This window comes from Trachypithecus francoisi, unplaced genomic scaffold, assembly GCF_009764315.1.
Source record: "Trachypithecus francoisi isolate TF-2019V2 unplaced genomic scaffold, Tfra_2.0 Lachesis_group10, whole genome shotgun sequence".
Taxonomy (NCBI): domain Eukaryota; kingdom Metazoa; phylum Chordata; class Mammalia; order Primates; family Cercopithecidae; genus Trachypithecus; species Trachypithecus francoisi.
Genome location: NW_022681455.1, coordinates 35,720,756 through 35,738,073, shown reverse-complemented (window position 1 = coordinate 35,738,073; position 17,318 = coordinate 35,720,756). Strand labels below are relative to the sequence as shown.

General features: G+C 47.0%; 1 pseudogene; it reads right to left on the bottom strand.

Moving 5' to 3' along the window:
• LOC117088526 lies at positions 1-7,541 on the bottom strand (annotated as a pseudogene).
• Between the last annotated feature and the right edge of the window lie 9,777 nt (positions 7,542-17,318).

The window sequence follows — 17,318 nt, the reverse complement described above, 5'->3', positions numbered from 1 at the left end:
TTAGTTTTCCTTGTCAAAAATCTTCACAACTTCAAAAACTTAACAGATTGAGAAGCATTTATTTTCTTTACTTTCCCCATTTCTTTATATAAGTCAATAACTGGCTTTGTTGTCTGAAGATGGCTCAGTTCTCTTTCCCAAGCTTTCTCTGTTGTCATCACTCCTACCGCTACTCTTTCCTCTCTCAGGACATCATTCCATATAGATCATATTATTACAGTATATATATATATATATATACACACACACACACACACACACACACACAGAATGAAAGATACATCTGTCTGCCTTCCCATCCATTGTCTTGTTCCAACTTTGTTTTTGTGCGCGCGCACGCGTGTGTATGTGTGTGTGTGTGTGTGTTTTGAGATGGAGCCTCGCTCTTGTTACCCAGGCTGGAGTGCAGTGGTGGGGTCTCGACTCCCTGCAACGTCCACCTCCCGGATTCAAGAGATTCTTCTGCCTCAGCCTCCCGAGTAGCTGGGATTCGAGGCGCACGCCACCAGGCCCGGCTAGTTTTTTGAATTTTTAGTAGAGACGGTGTTTCATCATGTTGGACGGGGTGGTCATGAACTCCTGACCTCAGCTGATCCACCCACCTCCGTCTCCCAAAGTGCTGGGATTATAGGCGTGAGCCACCATGCCCGGCCTATGGTTCCAACCTTGAAGGTTGTCTTGACTTCTTGGAAACCCATCCATCAAGGATGTACTCTTTTGAGCACTGACAGCCATTGTCATAAACTGATGGTTATCTCCACTGGTCCCATGTTTCTTTCTTTAATGTAATTTTCAGTGAGTTCACCATACTGTGAATCTGGGCTCTTCCTTTCATCATGAAGCAACTCTCCTGCAGAAAGGTGTGTGCAGTCATCTTTCTCAAGGATGCCTGTGCGCCGGGACCGCCGTGGACAAACACCACCAGCGACTTCATGAGACTGGGAGGGCAGAGAAGACTCGGCTGGCAGGTCTGCAGCGGGAAGCTAAGGCCCAGGACGTGGAGCAGCGGCTCAGGTAGTGGCTCAGCCTGCACCGCACCTCAGCTCAGGGAGCTGACAGCAGCCAGCCCGAAGTGGGGCAGAGAGGCCGCGTGGGAAAGCAGCGGGCTACCAGGGCATCTGCGCCACGGTCAGAAGGGAACTTGTTTTTTTCTTTAATTATTTTATTTTATTTTTTATTTTTTGTACAGATGGAACATGTTGCACAGGCTGGTCTTAAACTTTCTTTGTTTTTTTTTGTTTTTTTCTTTTTTTGAGACAGTCTGGCTCCGTCGCCCAGGCTGGAGTGCGGTGGCACGATTTCGGGTCACTACAACCTCTACCTCCTGAGTTCAAGAGATTCTCCTGCCCCAGTCTCCTGAGTAGCTGGGATTACAGGCGCCTGCCACCACGCCTGGCTAATTTTTGTATTTTTAGTAGAGACGGGGTTTCACCTTGTTGGCCAGGCTGGTCTCAAACTCCTGACCTCAGGTGATCCGGCCACCTCGGCCTAGCAAAGTGCTGGTAATATAGGAGTTATTAAGAAATTATTTTAGGCAGATAGTAAGGGTAAGGAGTTATTAAGAAATTATTTTAGGCAGATAGTAAGGGTAAGGAATTCTCAGTAAAGCTTTTTCTTTTAATAAAAGCAACTCCCCGGGAGGCTGAGGCAGGAGAATGGCGTAAACCCGGGAGGCGGAGCTTGCAGTGAGCTGAGATCCGGCCACTGCACTCCAGCCTGGGCAACAGAGCAAGACTCCGTCTCAATAAAAAAATAAACTCCCCCAAACATTTCAGGGTTTTTTTGAGATTCACTCAGTTGCCCAGGCTAAAGTGCAGTGGTGCGGTCTCCACCCCCCACTTCAAGCTATTCTCCCTCCTGCCTCAGCCTCCCGTTTAGCTGGGATGACAGGTGCCTGCCACCAGCCCGGCTAATGTTTTGTATTTTAAGTAGAGACTGGGTTTCACCATGTTGGCCAGGCTGGTCTCGAACTCCTGACCTCGTGGTCCACCCTGTCTGCCTTGACCTTCCAAAGCTCTGGGATTACAGGGGTGAACCACTGCGCCCGGCCGCAACGTTTCTCTGCTAACAGAAAACAGCCTGAAAAGCCAGGCCTGCAAGCTTTGATACGCAAACACAAGCGGTTAGAAACTGGGTCCATCCAATGTGGTGATTCCTGCCCTCTTCTCCTTGTCCCAAAGTGCGCCAGCTGTCGTGACCACCTCCAGATGACTCTAAGAATGCAGGACATCCCGGAGACCTGCAGTTGCATATTAAAAGGCTAGGGTGGGAGGGCCAGGTTTTTCGCAGGCTCTGTGAATGACACACCTGATCAAACCAATCCCCTGGGCCCTATGCACATCAGACACTGCCTCCTCCAGCCTCCCAATATAAAGGACTAGTTTTCCGTGGCACCCGGGGTTTGTCTGTTTGGAGCCCCGCTCCCTCTTTATGGGGGAGCCGTTTTCTTCTTTCTTGCCTGTTAAACTTTCCGCCCTTTGAAACCACTCCACGTGTGTCCGTGTTGTTTATCTAATCAGCAAGAGACAAAGAACCCTGGTGTTTCTTCAGTCATCGGAGCTGTATCACTGGGATTACAGGCATGAGCCACCAAGCCTAGCCTGGTCTCAAACTCTTAGCTTCAAGGGATCTTCCTGCCTCTGCCTCCCAAAGAGCTGGGATTACAGGTATGAACCACTGTACCTGGCCCTATACCACATTTTCTTTACCCATTCATCTGCTGTTGGACATGTAGGTCGATTCACTTTTTCCCATTCCCACATACGGCACAATCAGGAGCTGTGCTATGCACTTTCCTGGCTCAGCTTTCCAGGGAACAGAAGTAGATATAACAATTTGAATTTCCCCATTATAATCTGAATCGATGACTCCTGTACGTATTTGTACGCCTTTTAAACTTAAACTAGACCTTCCTAAAAGTAACCCTATTGTCCCTGCTGGCAAGGATCCACAGACTTCCTGTTGGGACCTTTTGCAGGGGTTCCCCAGGCAGAAGGCTCACAACTTTTGTGCAGCAAAAATCTACTGTGGCACTACCGGCTGTGACGGGGGACACACATTGTACAGGGGTGAGGGAATGGCCTGAGCTGGAAATGCCCCAGTTTAGAACGGGGCCTGGGACGGGCCCCTCATGGCTCATTCCCAAAATTGGGTTCCCTTCTTTATCAAAAGTGATGAAAGTTCCCACTTTTATCAAAAGTGACACTGACTAGCCCCGTGTTTTCCTTTTTTACGTTTTGGACATATTTCAGGATCAGCAGTTTTCTTTTTTCCCCTATCTGGCAGCCTGACTTGCTGATTTTTTCTACATTCTTTTTTAGTATGACCACGTGTCCCATAGTTAAAACAAGCTCCAGGAAATGGAGTATTTCCTTTATCCACTCTCAGTCCTGCCATTGCCTGTGCCAATAAGGTAGCTTTATGCAGATTACCTCCAATACCATCACAGTCCTTGACATAATCAACTAAATGTGCTTTCCCTCTGATAGGTCACAGAGCAGCCTGGCAATCAGGATTAGCATTGTCGGAAGCTAGTAACTGCAACACTATATCCTGAGCAGCTGAATCTGCAATCATCTTTTTAAGAGACTTCTGTAACCGAGCTATAAAATCAACATATGGTTCTCTTGGTCCCTGTTTTGTAGCACTAAAGGAAGGGTATTTTTCCCCACCTGAAGTGATTTTTTCCCAAGCTCTAATGCACGCTCCTCTAAGCTGTTCTATGGCATCATCCTGCATGACCAGTTGTGCATCTAAACCAGCCCAGCCGCCAACCCCCAAAAGTTCGTCTGCAGTTATATTAATTTGAGGTTGGGCCTGGGCATTGAGAGCAGCCTGAATGGAAGCTTCATCTGGCCACCAAGTTTTAAATTGTAAGAACTGAGCAGGAGTTAGACAAGCTCGAGTAAGAGCGTCCCAGTCAGTAGGAATCATTTGACCGGAAACAGTAACATTCTTTAACAGTCCTGTGGAGAAAAGAAAGAGATCAGACTGTTACTGTGTCTATGTAGAAAGAAGTAGACATAAGAGACTCCATTTTGTTCTGTACTAAGAGAAATTCTTCTGCCTTGACATACTGTTAATCTGTAACCCTACGCCCAACCCTGTCCTTGCAGAGACATGGGCTGTGGCTACTCAAGGTTTAATGGATTTGGGGTTGTGCAGGATGTGCTTTGTTAAACAAGTGCCTGAAGGCAGCATGCTTGTTAAACGTCATCACCATTCTCTAATCTCAAGTACCCAGGGACATAAACACTGCAGAAGGCCGCTGCCTAGCAAAGCCAGGTATTGTCCAAGGTTTCTCCCCATGTGATAGTCTGAAATATGGCCTCGTGGGAAGGGAAAGACGGATGGGTCTGTGCTGAAGAGGATTCGTAAAAGAGGAAGGAAGGCTTCTTTGCAGTTGAGATAGAGGAAGGCATCTGTCTCCTGCCCATCCCTGGGCAATGGAATGTCGTGGTGTAAAACCTGATTGTATGTTCTATTTACTGAGATAGGAGAAAACCGCCTTAGGGCTGGAAGTGGGACATGCTAGCGGCAGTGCTGCTCTTTATGCCCTGAAAATGTTTATGGAGATGTTTGCATGTATGCACATCAAAGCACAGCACTTTTCCTTAAACTTATTCATGACACAGATCTTTATTCATATGTCTTCTTGCTGACCTTCTCCCTACTGTGACCCTATTGTCCTGCCACTTCCCCCTCTCCAAGATGGTAAAGATAATGGTCAATAAATACTGAGGGAACTCAGAGACCGGGGCCGGCGCAGGTCCTCTGTACGCTGAGCGCTGGTTCCCTGGGCCCACTTTTCTTTCTCTATACTTTGTCTCTGTGTCTCTTTCTCAAGTCTGTCGTTCCACCTGACGAGAAATGCCTACAGGTGTGGAGGGGCAGGCAATTACAAAAGAAGAACCTGGTCCATACTGACATTGCTTGCTTTAATTCTTCGAGTAATTTAAAAGGAAAAGGTGCAAAGTAGCTGTAACATTTCCCTCTTGATCTGGGGGGTGTATTCTAACAGGGAACTAACTGCCAAGCCTCTAAATCACCCTCTCGCCTAGCTTGCTGAATTCCTGCCTGAAAAGAACTAACAGCAGTCACTCGAGGTGCTGCTCTAACAGTCGCTGGGGCAACTACTTTTCACCCAGTGTCCTCCGGAAAAGAAAGATCTGGGCGGTCATTTTCTTCAAAATAATGGGGGTGCAGAAGGGTAGGGATGAACCTCTCCTTCCTTTGCCTCTTTACCTTCAGCTGGCAAATAAACATGCTCTGTAACCTCTTCTGTGACTTCAGTATACTCTTTTTTTTTTTTTTTTTTTGAGACGGAGTCTCGCTCTGTTGCCCAGGCTGGAGTGCAGTGGCCGGATCTCGGCTCACTGCAAGCTCCACCTCCCGGGTTGACGCCATTCTCCTGCCTCAGCCTCCCGAGTAGCTGGGACTACAGGCGCCCGCCACCTCGCCCGGCTAGTTTTTTTTTTTTTTTTGCATTTTTTTAGTAGAGACAGGGTTTCACTGTGTTAGCCAGGATGGTCTCGATCTCCTGACCTCGTGATCCGCCTGTCTCGACCTCCCAAAGTGCTGGGATTACAGGCTTGAGCCACCGCGCCCGGCCATACTTCAGTATACTGTTGTTCCTCCTCTTCATCAGTGTGAAAAAGTTCCAAGGTGGAACAAACCAGACCCCAAACTTGCCCCACTGTTACCCTGATGCTTCCGAGCTCCCCTCCTTACCACGAGGATTGCTTTAAGAGTCCTCGGGTGTCCCCCAGCTAGTGTTCCGTTCCAACCATCTCTCCGGGGACCCTTCGACCTGGATTCGAGCCCCCACGATGGACACCAATTGCCGAGACCAGCTCGGTCGGGGAGACCCTAACCCAGTGGTGCTACAGGAATTAAAGACACACACACAGAAATATAGAGGTGTGAAGTGGGGAATCAGGGGTCTCACAGCCTTTAGAGCTGAGAGTTTCGAACAGAGATTTACCCACATATTTATTAACAGCAAACCAGTCATTAGCATTGTTTCTATAGATGTTAAATTAACTAAAAGTATCCCATAACCTTATGGGAAACGAAGGGATGGGCTGAATTAATTGCAACAGGAACATGCCCTTAAGACACAGATTGCTCATGCTTTTGTCTGTGGCTTAAGAATGCCTTCAACGGGTTTTCCGCCCTGGGTGGGCCAGGTGTTCCTTGCCCTCATTCCCGTAAACCCACAACCTTCCAGCTTGGGCATTAGGGCCATTATGGACATGTTACAGTGCTGCAGATATTTTGTTTACAGCCAGTTTTGGGGCCATTTATGGCCAGATTTTGGGGTACTTACTCCAAACACATTAATTAATTTCTAGGTTCTCTATTTGGTTCCATTGGTTTACATGTCTGTTTTTATGCCAGTACTATGCTGTTACTATGGCTTTGTAGTATATTTTGAAGTCTAGTAATGTGATACCTTCAATTTTGTTCCTTTTGCTCAGGATGGCTTTGGTTATTTGGGGTCTTTTGTGATTCTATGCAAATTTTAGTGTTTTTCTATTTCTGTGAAGAGTGTCAGTGGTATTTTGATAATAACTGCATTGAATCTGTAGATTGCTTTGGGTAGTGATATGGTTTAGCTCTGTGTCCTCGCTCAAATCTCATCTCAAATTGTAATCCCCACGTGTCGAAGGAGGGACCTGGTGGGAGGCGATTGGATCATGGGGACAGGTTCCCCCATGCTGTTCTGGTGATACTGAGTGAATTCTCATGAGATCTGATGGTTTAAAAGTGTGGCATATCCCCCCTCGCTCTCGCTCTACTGCCGCCTTGTGAAGAAGGTGCTTGCTTCTCCTTTACCTTCCGTTATGATTGTAAGTTTCCCAAGGCCTCCCTAGCCATGCAGAACTGTGACTCAATTAAACCTCTCTTCTTTATAAATTACTCAGTCTGGGCTGGGCATGGTGGCTCACACCTGTAATCCCAGCACTTTGGGAGGCCGAGAAGGGTGGATCACAAGGTCAGGAGATCAAGACCATCTGGTCAACATGGTGAAACCCCATCTCTACTAAAATGCAAAAAAATTAGCCAGGTGTGGTGGCACGCACCTGTGGTCCCAGCCACTCAGGAGGCTGAAGCAGGGGAATTGCTTGTACCCAGGAGGCGGAGGTTGCAGTAAGCCAAGATCGTGCCACTGCACTCCAGCCTGGTGACAGAGCAAGACTCCATCTCAAAAATAAATAAATAAATAAATAAATAAATAGTCAGTCTCAGGTAGTTCTTTGTAACAGTGTGAAAATGAACTGATACAGGTAGTATGGAGCATGCCTTCTAATTCCACAAGTTACACTCTATGCCTAAGAGTCCTGTCTCTAAGCTCCTTAACTACAAAATCTCCATTCTATGACCTCTTTGTCTCCTAGACTCTTGACTCCAACATCCCCCAGAATACGATTATCCAGGATGATATGAGAATGGAGAGATTCCATAGTAAGAATTAGATTCCCTTTGTCATCCTGCCTCACCCCCACTGACAGGGCTGTACCAGACACAGTGACCCACATTTCCAGCTCTTACAAACAACAAAAATTTGCCAACCATGTCCTGAGAGGATGTCACTGATGCTCAGCAGTTAGCTTTGATGGTTTCCAGTGTTAGCAGACAGGATGCATTACACAGTGCCTCCTCCCCACTTGCCAGGGATGTGGCCTGGAGTACCTTCGGCCTTGGGGAATCTTCCCCCAGATTCCATCCATGGGTCAAATTTTAGGAATCAGCTCACTCCCTTAGAGGCAACTGTGATTCTCATGCTTGTCCTGCTGATCTGGACCTTCTGGTGCTCTCTGTAGAAACCAGGAAACATCAGGAGATTTAATCCCACCTCAGGAACTCAGTTTTCTTTCTCTCTGTCTTCATTCCCTCTTCTCACTCTATTGCGTGTAACTAGGTCACTGCATCTCAAAAAACACATAAACTTTTTTTTTGTTTATTTTTGGGTTTACTTTTATTTTTATTTTTTGAGGCACAGTTTCACTCTGTCACTCAGGCTGGAGTGCAGTGGAACGATCTCAGCTCACTGCAACCTCTGGGTTCAACTGATTCTCCTGCCTCCGCCCCCCAAGTAGCTGGGACTACAGGTGCGTGCAACCACGCCTGACTAATTTTTTTTGTATTATTAGTAGAGACGAGGTTCCACCATGTTGGCCAGGCTCCTGAGGTCGAACTCCCAAGTGATCTGCTTGCCTCAGCCTCCCAAAGTGCGGGATTACAGGCGTGAGCCATTGCACATGGCCAATACATAAACTATTTTAAGAAATCACATTTCTGTGTTTTTCTAATACTCTTTGCTCCTTGCTCATTCATTTGGCCGTCTGTTACTCATCAGCAGATAAGCCGTAGCAAGTGGGAAAATGGGAAAAAGTATCTATTCACTTAACTTTTCCTTCCACGTGATGAAAAATAGGCATCACTTTTTTTTTTTCTTTGAGTTGGAGTCTTGCTCTGTCACCCAGGCTAGAGTGCGGTGGTGTGATCTCAGCTCACTGCAACCTCTGCCTCCTGGGTTTAAGCGATTCTTCTGTCTCAGCCTCCCAAGTAGCTGGGTCTACAGGCATGCACCACCACGCCTGGCTAATTTTTGTGTTTTTAGCAGAGATGGGGTTTTGCCACATTGGCCAGGCTGGTCTCAGACTCCTGACCTCAAGTGATCCGCCCACCTCAGCCTCCTAAAGTGCTGGGATTACAGACGTGAGCCACAACACCTAGCAAAAATAAGCATCACTTTATTTGTTTATTTGTTTGTGACAGAGTCTCGCTCTGTCTCCCCGACTGGAGTGCAGTGGCACAATGATGGCTCACCATAACCTCAACCTCCTGGCTCAATCCATCCTCCTTAGTAGCTGGGATTACAGGCATGCGCCATCATGCCCAGCTATATTCTTTTCTTTTATTTTCTTCTTTTCTTTTCTTTGGTGGAGGTGGGATTTTGCCATGTTTTCCAGGCTATTCTCAAACTCCTGAGCTCAAGCAATCTGCCCTCCTCAGCCTCCCCAAGTGCTGGGATTACAGGCATGAGACACTGTCCCAGGCCATCACTTCCTTTGGACTGTAGAACTCCTTGGCCCAGCTCATGGGAAAGAGCATTCTAAGGTGGCAATTACTGAGCAGCTCAGGGGCAATAAGGGGATTTTGAGGAAAGGAAGACATTGGAGAGGAAAGGGGGCCTCCCAGGCTAGCAGGTGTTGTAGAAGGGGAAGCTCCCTCCATGCCCTTCCTGCTTCTCTGGAAGGAATCCATGCCATGTTCCAGGACATACAGAAGGCCATAGTTACTTGTGGGGAGGAGTCACAGGCATTAAAGGCTCACACTTGTCACATTGAGTATTCTTCTTCCCATCTTTGAGTAGAAGAAGAGAACTGACCCAGTGCCTGGACCCTTGGAACAATCACCTGTTGTATTGATTACCTTCTTGCATAAACAAATTCCCCCAAAGTTTAGTGGCTGTATTAGTCTATAAAGAACTACCTGAGATGGTAATTTATGAAGAAAAGAGGTTTGTTGACTCACACTTCCACAGCCTGTACGGGAAGCATGGATGAGGCATCAGGAAACTTACAATCATGTTGGAAGGCAAAGGGGAAGCAGGTGCATCTTACCATGGCAGAGAGAGCAGAGGGGGACGTGTTACACACTTTTAAACCATCGGATCTCGTGAGAACTCAGTCACTTTCATGAGAACAGCAAGCGGGGATCTGCCCCCATGATCCAATCACCTCCCACCAGGTCCCTCTCCCAGCACTGGGAATTACAGTTCAACAGGAGGTTTGGATGGGGACACAGAGCCAAACCATATCAGTGGCCTAACTCATTTTTTATCTCACGGTTTCTGTGTGTCAGGAATCTATTACAGCTTAGCCATGTACTCTGGCTCTGAGTTTCTCACAAGGCTGTGGTCGAGGTGCTGGCGGTGGCTGCAGTCATCTTCAGTTTCCACTCAGAGGTGCATTTGCTTCCAAACTTATTCAATAGGTTATTGGCAGGTTTTGGGTCCTTACAAGCTGTTGGATTGACAACTTTGGCTCTGCACAGTCTGTTGGCCTGGGTCCTTCCCGGGTTCCTTACCATGTAGGCCTGTCCACGAGGAAGCTCACAACTTGGCTGCTGCCTTTATCAGCATGAGCAAGTGAAAGGGCAAGAGAGAATGGGAACAAGAGGAATCACAGTCTTTCGTAGTTTAATTTCAAAAGTAACATGCAGCCAGGCGCAGTGGCTCATGCCTGTAATCCCAGCACTTTGGGAGGCTGAGGCAGGTGGATCACCTGAGGTCAGAAGTTCGAGATCAGCCTGGCCAACACAGCAAAACCTCGTTTCTATTAAAATTTAAAAAATTAGCTAGGCATGGTGGCAGACACCTGTAATCCCAGCTACTCGAGAAGTTCAGGCAGGAGAATTACTTGAACCTGGGAGGCGGAGGTTGCAGTGAGCCAAGATCGTGCCACTGCACTCCAGCCTGGTTGACAGAACGAGACTCCATCTCAAAAAAAAAAAAAAGGAGCATGCTCTCCCTTTGCCATATTCTAGATCAGAAGAAAATTACTAGGTCCAGCTCAGATTCAAGGGCAACAAAGTAAACAGGGCATATTTAAGAAGTTGGGGTCACTGGGATAGTTTTAGAAGGCTGCCTACCACATTTGCCGTTTATTATTATCAGAGATGTATAAAGGTTATACAAAAAATATATACAAATATATTATGAAATATTTAAAAAAAATTCTTTTTTTTTTGAGACGGAGTATGGCTTTGTCGCCCAGGCTGGAGTGCGGTGGCCGGATCTCAGCTCACTGCAAGCTCTGCCTCTCAGGTTTACGCCATTCTCCTGCCTCCGCCTCCCAAGTAGCTGGGACTACAGGCGCCCGCCTCGTCGCCCGGCTATTTTTTTTTTTTTTGTATTCTTTAGTAGAGACGGGGTTTCACCGTATTAGCCAGGGTGGTCTCGATCTCCTGACCTTGTGATCCGCCCGTCTCGGCCTCCCAAAGTGCTAGGATTACAGGCTTGAGCCACCGCGCCTGGCCTTTTTTTTTTTTTTTTGAGATGGAGTCTTGCTCTGTCGCCCAGGTTGGAGTGCAGTGGCTGGATCTCAGCTCACTGCAAGCTCCGCCTCCCAGGTTTACGCCGTTCTCCTGCCTCAGCCCCTCGTGTAGCTGGGACTACAGGCGCCCGCCACCTCGCCCAGCTAGTTTTTGTGTGTGTGTGTGTATTTTTTTAGTAGAGACGGGGTTTCACCGTGTTAGCCAGGATGGTCTGGATCTCCTGACCTCGTGATCCACCCGTCTCGGCCTCCCAAAGTGCTGGGATTACAGGCTTGAGCCACTGTGCCCGGTTCAAAAAAATTCTTATTTCATAAAAGTGAAACCAGTCTCCGCTGGGCGTGGTGGCTCATGCCTGTAATCCCAGCACTTTGGGAGGCCAAGGTGGGTGGATCACAAGGTCAGGACATCAAGACCATCCTGGCTAACACGGTGAAACCCCGTCTCTACTAAAAATACAACAAAATTAGCTGGGCATGGTGGCGGGTGCCTGTAATCCCAGCTACTCGGGAGGCTGAGACAGGAGAATTGCTTGAACTCGGGAGGCTGAGACAGGAGAATTGCTTGGACTCGGGAGGCGGAGCTTGCAGTGAGCCGAGATCACACCACTGCACTCCAACCTGGGCCACAGAGCAAGACTCCATCTCAAACAAACAAAAGAAACCAATCTCTTTCTTCACTCTTCTTCTTTGTTTCTTTACTCATAAGAGCAACACTAGAGTTCTTATTGCTTTGGGCCCAGAGAGCCGTCGTTGGTAACATGTGAGTTTAGAGAAAATGAAAGGCTCTGCTTTAAAGATTTTGTTTTCGTTTTTTTTCAGAGATAGGGTCTTACTCTGTTGCCCAGCCTGGAGTGCAGTGGCACAATCACGGCTTACTGCAGCCTTGAACTCCTGGACTCAAGTAATCCTACTACCTCAGCCTCCAAAGTAGCTGGGAGGCTACTGTGCACACTGCCACAACTGGCTAATATTTTAATATTTTATAGAAATGGGGGTCTAGCCGGGCGTGGTGGCTCACGCCTGTAATCCCAGCACTTTGGGAAGCTGAAGTGAGCGGATCACGAGGTCAGATCGAGACCATCCTGGCTAACACAGTGAAACCCCATCTCTACTAAAAATACAAAAAATTAGCCGGGCGTTGTGGCTGGTGCCTGTAGTCCCAGCTACCCCGGAGACTGAGGTGGGAGAATGGTGTGAAATCCAGGAGGCGGAGCTTGCAGTGAGCCGAGATCACGCCACTGCACTCCAGCCTGGGTGACAGAGCGAGACTCCATCTCAAAGAAGAAAAAAAAAAAAAAAAAAGAAACGGGGGTGTCTTGCACAGTGGCTCACGCCTGTAATCCCAACACTTTGGGAGGCCAAGGCACGTGGATCACCTGAGGTCAGGTTGGGGGTTCAAGACCAGCCTGGCCAACATGGTGAAACTCCGTCTCTACTAAAAATACCAAAAATTAGCCAGGCGTAGTGATGGGCGCCTGTAATCCCAACTACTCAGGAGGCTGAGACACAAGAGAATTGCTTGATCCTGGGAGGCGGAGGTTACAGTGAGCCAAGATCACGCTGTTGCACTCCAGCCTGGGCAACAAGAGTGAAACTCCATCTCAAAAAAAAAAAGAAAAGAAAAAGAAATGGGGGTCTTGCTGTGTTGTCCAGGCTTGTCTGGAACTCCTGGCCTCAAGTGATACCCCTGCCTGTCCTCCCAAAGCACTGGGATTACAGGTGCCCGGCCCCTGCTTTAAGTTTTAAGACACACCTGGCTACTCCAGGCCAGTTTTGCTTGAGAACCCTGTGTTGGGGTCCTACTGGAAGCCATGCATTGGGGCTGGAGTTCCCTTTATCTCTGTCTCTCATACATCTCCTTCAGGTAATCAGTTAGAGAAGTAACTGGCAATCGGCCTGGCCAAAATCATCTACCAGCACCCTACCCCTATCACAATCCCATCAGAGGGAAACTCTGATTGGTTTCCCCTCCTGTAAAGTCCAAGTCTCCCAACCTGGAGAGCTCTTCTCTCTCCTCTCTGGAGATCCAATTCAAGCCACTCCTCTTCTCTGAAACGTTAGAATTAAATGAGAAGATGGGAAGAGATGTTTCTTTGTAAATAGAATTGCCTGAGGGTCAAAGAGGCCTGCAAGTGAGAAAACAAGCTAAACAGCTGGAAAAAAAGACAGAGGGAAAGGATGGAGTGTCAACTACTGGTTATAAAATTTCTCTTCTCCTTGGCAGGGAATGTCTCTGTGGGGATACAGATATATCTAGCTGCTGAGCACACAGTAGGTGTCTAATTAGTCCTTGTTGACAATGTACCTGTAGTGGTTTTTAAATGTTCACAAATTCCTTGATATTCTTCCCTTTAATAGGTAGAGCCTAATTCCCTTCCTTTGAATGGGGGCTAGACTGACTTCTAATGAACACAATGTGGCTGAAATGACAGTGTATGACTTCTGAGGTGAGGTCAGAAAAGGCATTGCGGCGTCTGCTCTGTTCTCTCTTGGATGATTTACTATAAGGCAAGCCAGTTGCTATGTCATTAAGGGAGGAGACCACCCTTCATATTGCCTTATGCCCGGTTTCTGCCTCCAAAGAAAGAAAAAGTAAAAACTAAAAGGCAGAAATGAAATCCGCAAGCAGACAGCCCAGCGCCACACCCTGGGCCTGGTAGTTAAAGATCAACCCCTGACCTAATCAGTTATGTTAGCTATAGATTATAGACATTGTATAGAAATGCACTGTGAAAATCCTATCTTGTTCTGTTCCTATCTAATTACCAGTGCATGCAGCCCCCAGTCACGCACCCCCTGCTTGCTCAACTGATCACGACCCTCTCACATGCACCCCCTTAGAGTTGTGAGCCCTTAAAAGGGACAGGAATTGCTCACTCGGAGAGCTTGGCTCTTGAGACGGGAGTCTTGCCGATGCCCCTGGCCGAATAAACCCCTTCCTTCTGTAACTCGGTGTCTGAGGAGTTTTGTCTGCCGCTCGTCCTGCTACATTTCTTGGTTCCCTGACTGGGAAGCGAGGTGATTGGCAGATGGTCGAGGCAGCTCCTCAGGCGGCTTAAGCCTGCTCTCTGGAACATCCCTGCGGGGACTCCGACCAGCCTGAGTGAGGCGGATCCTGAGAGCGCTCCTGGGTAGGCATTTGCCCCAGTGGGACACCTCGCCAGAGCAGTGTGTGGCAGGCCCCCATGGAGGATCAACATGGTGGCTGAACACCAGGAAGGAACGGGCACTTGGAGTCTGGACATCTAAAACTTGGTAAGACTAGTCTTTGAAACTTGCCCACTCTGTTTGAGTGGAAGCGTGGCCTGATCACCCATGGCATGCCATTATCAGCACTTTGGTTTTGGTGTTGACTTGGTTTGGATTGCTTTGACAGGATTGGTCTTGGGAACTTGCCTACTCCATTTGAGTGGAAGCGTGGCCTGATCACCCATGGTGTGCCTGTACCAGGACATTGGTTTTTGGTTTTGACTTGACTTGGATTGCTTGATACTTTGGTTTTGGTTTTGACCTGGCTTGGATTTCTGGATACTCTGGTTTTGGTTTTGATTTTGGTTTGGTGCAAACTGCAAAAGTGTGTGTGTACCCTTTTTACCCATTCTTTGTTTTGTGGTGTGCGTGTGGTGTGAGTGTGGTGTTTGGTCTCAGAGAAGCATAGGTCAGGCACAAATAAGCCCACCCTACTAGGAACTATGTTGAAAAATTTCAGGCCGGGCGCGGTGGCTCAAGCCTGTAATCCCAGCACTTTGGGAGGCCGAGACGGGCGGATCACGAGGTCAGGAGATCGAGACCATCCTGGCTAATACGGTGAAACCCCGTCTCTACTAAAAAAATACAAAAAACTAGCCGGGCGATGAGGCGGGCGCCTGTAGTCCCAGCTACTCGGGAGGCTGAGACAGGAGAATGGCGTGAACCCGGGAGGCGGAGCTTGCAGTGAGCTGAGAGCCGGCCACTGCACTCCAGCCTGGGCGGCAGAGCAAGACTCCGTCTCAAAAAAAAAAAAAAAGAAAAGAAAAATTTCAAAAAAGAGTTTAAGGGAGACTATGGAGTACTATGACACCAGGAAAACTTAAAACTTTGTGTAAGATAGACTGGCCAGCATTAGAGGTAGGTTGGCCATTAGAAGGAAGCCTAGACAGGTCCCTTGTTTCAAAGGTATGGCACAAGGTAACCTGTAAGCCAGGGAACCCAGACCAGTTCCCGTACATAGACACTTGGTTACAGCTGGCTTTAGACCCCCCCACCCCCAACACACAGTGGTTGAGAGAACAGCAGCATAAGAGGCTGTCAAAGGCAAGGAAAGACCAGCAGAGAGAGAGAGAAAGGAAGAGACAGAGAGGCAGAGAGAGAAAGAGAGACAGATATACCAGTAGTTAAGAAAAAAAAAAGTGTACCCTATTCCTTTAAAAGCCAAGGGAAATTTAAAACCTGTAATTGATAATTGAAGGTATTCTCCCTAACCCTATAACACTCCAATACCACTTTGTTATCAGTGGAAACAAGGGCATATCCCGAAAGCACTAAGGCCTTCCTATCAAAAATTCTTAACCCAGTAACCCGCAGATGGCCCAAATGCATTCAATCTGTAGTGGCAACTGCTTTGCTAACAAAAAAAAAAAAAGTAAAAACATAACTTTTAGAGGAAACCTCATCGTGAGCACACCTCACCAGTTCAGAAGTATCCTAAGGAAAAAAAAAAAAGGAAAAAAAAAGGGGGGGTGAAATTTATATATAAAAAGAGTGTTATACGGTAGATTCTTGTCCTGAAATAAATTAACTGGTTATTTAAAGAAAGAAATATTTGTAATAAGTCAGAAAGTTGAGGCATGTTGAAGGATTGTCTACGAAAGTCATGAAAGAGAAAAATGTTATAAAAAAGAATTTATCCGTGAAACCCCGTCTCTACTAAAAATACAAAAAAACTAGCCGGGCGAGGTGGCGGGCGCCTGTAGTCCCAGCTACTCGGGAGGCTGAGGCAGGAGAATGGCGGAAACCCGGGAGGCGGAGCTTGCAGTGAGCTGAGATCTGGCCACTGCACTCCAGTCCGGGCGACAGAGCGAGACTCCGCCTCAAAAAAAAAAAAAAAAAAGAATTTATGCAAAAAATGTTGTGTAATTTAAAAGTAGGCCTCCTGAATGTAAAACTATTGAAAAAAAAATTACTGTTTTGAAGGTTTAAGCAAGTTTTAAAATGTTAATTGTAAAGAAAATTCTGTGTGTAAACATATTAGCTAAAGTTAAAGAAGTATCATCCAGTTTTTCTGTGAACTGGACTTTAAAGTAAAAACATAACAGGTTGGGCCGGGCGCGGTGGCTCAAGCCTGTAATCCCAGCACTTTGGGAGGCCGAGACGGGCGGATCACAAGGTCAGGAGATCGAGACCATCCTGGCTAACACGGTGAAACCCCGTCTCTACTAAAAAAAATACAAAAAAACTAGCCGGGCGAGGTGGCGGGCGCCTGTAGTCCCAGCTACTCGGGAGGCTGAGGCAGGAGAATGGCGTGAACCCGGGAGGCGGAGCTTGTAGTGAGCTGAGATCCGGCCACTGCACTCCAGCCTGGGCGACAGAGCGAGACTCCGTCTCAAAAAAAAAAAAAAAAAAAAAAACATAACAGGTTGTTCTTAAAGCACCAACCTGCTCTTTAGCAAAAATTTTAAAAGGTTAAAAAGAGTCTGTAAAATCTTACCTTATGGTCAAACATTAAAAATTAGATAAATAGGTCTACAAGGTTTTATTAAAATTAGGTTTAACATTAATAACACACTATATAAAGATTAAATTTAGCTTATCTGGTATAAAAATCATATGAGAAGCATTGTTAAATGTAAAATCATATTCAGCTTTCTTTGGTTTAAAAACTAATAAAAATAGGTGCTAAAGGAAATTTCTCAGTAAAAAGGCACTAAGGACTATAAAGTCCACTGCCAAGGTCCCCACATTTAAAACAAAAGGTCAATTTCTTAAAAATTATTTACTTGGTTTATCTTCCACTTTCCTTTCTCTCAAAAACTAAAAGTCTTTTAGCACATGTACCACCCCTAGAATTTCCAGTAAACCAGCACCAGTCTGAAGATCATGTTCTCATCAAAGGGTAGAAAGAAGAAAAACTCGAGCCAGCCTGGGAAGGACCCTACCTTGTGCTGCTAACCACCAAGACTGCTGTTCGTACAGCCAAAAAGGATGGACTCATCACACCCAAGTCAAGAAAGCGCCACCCCCTTGAGTTGTGGGCCATAGTCCCAGGCGAAAACC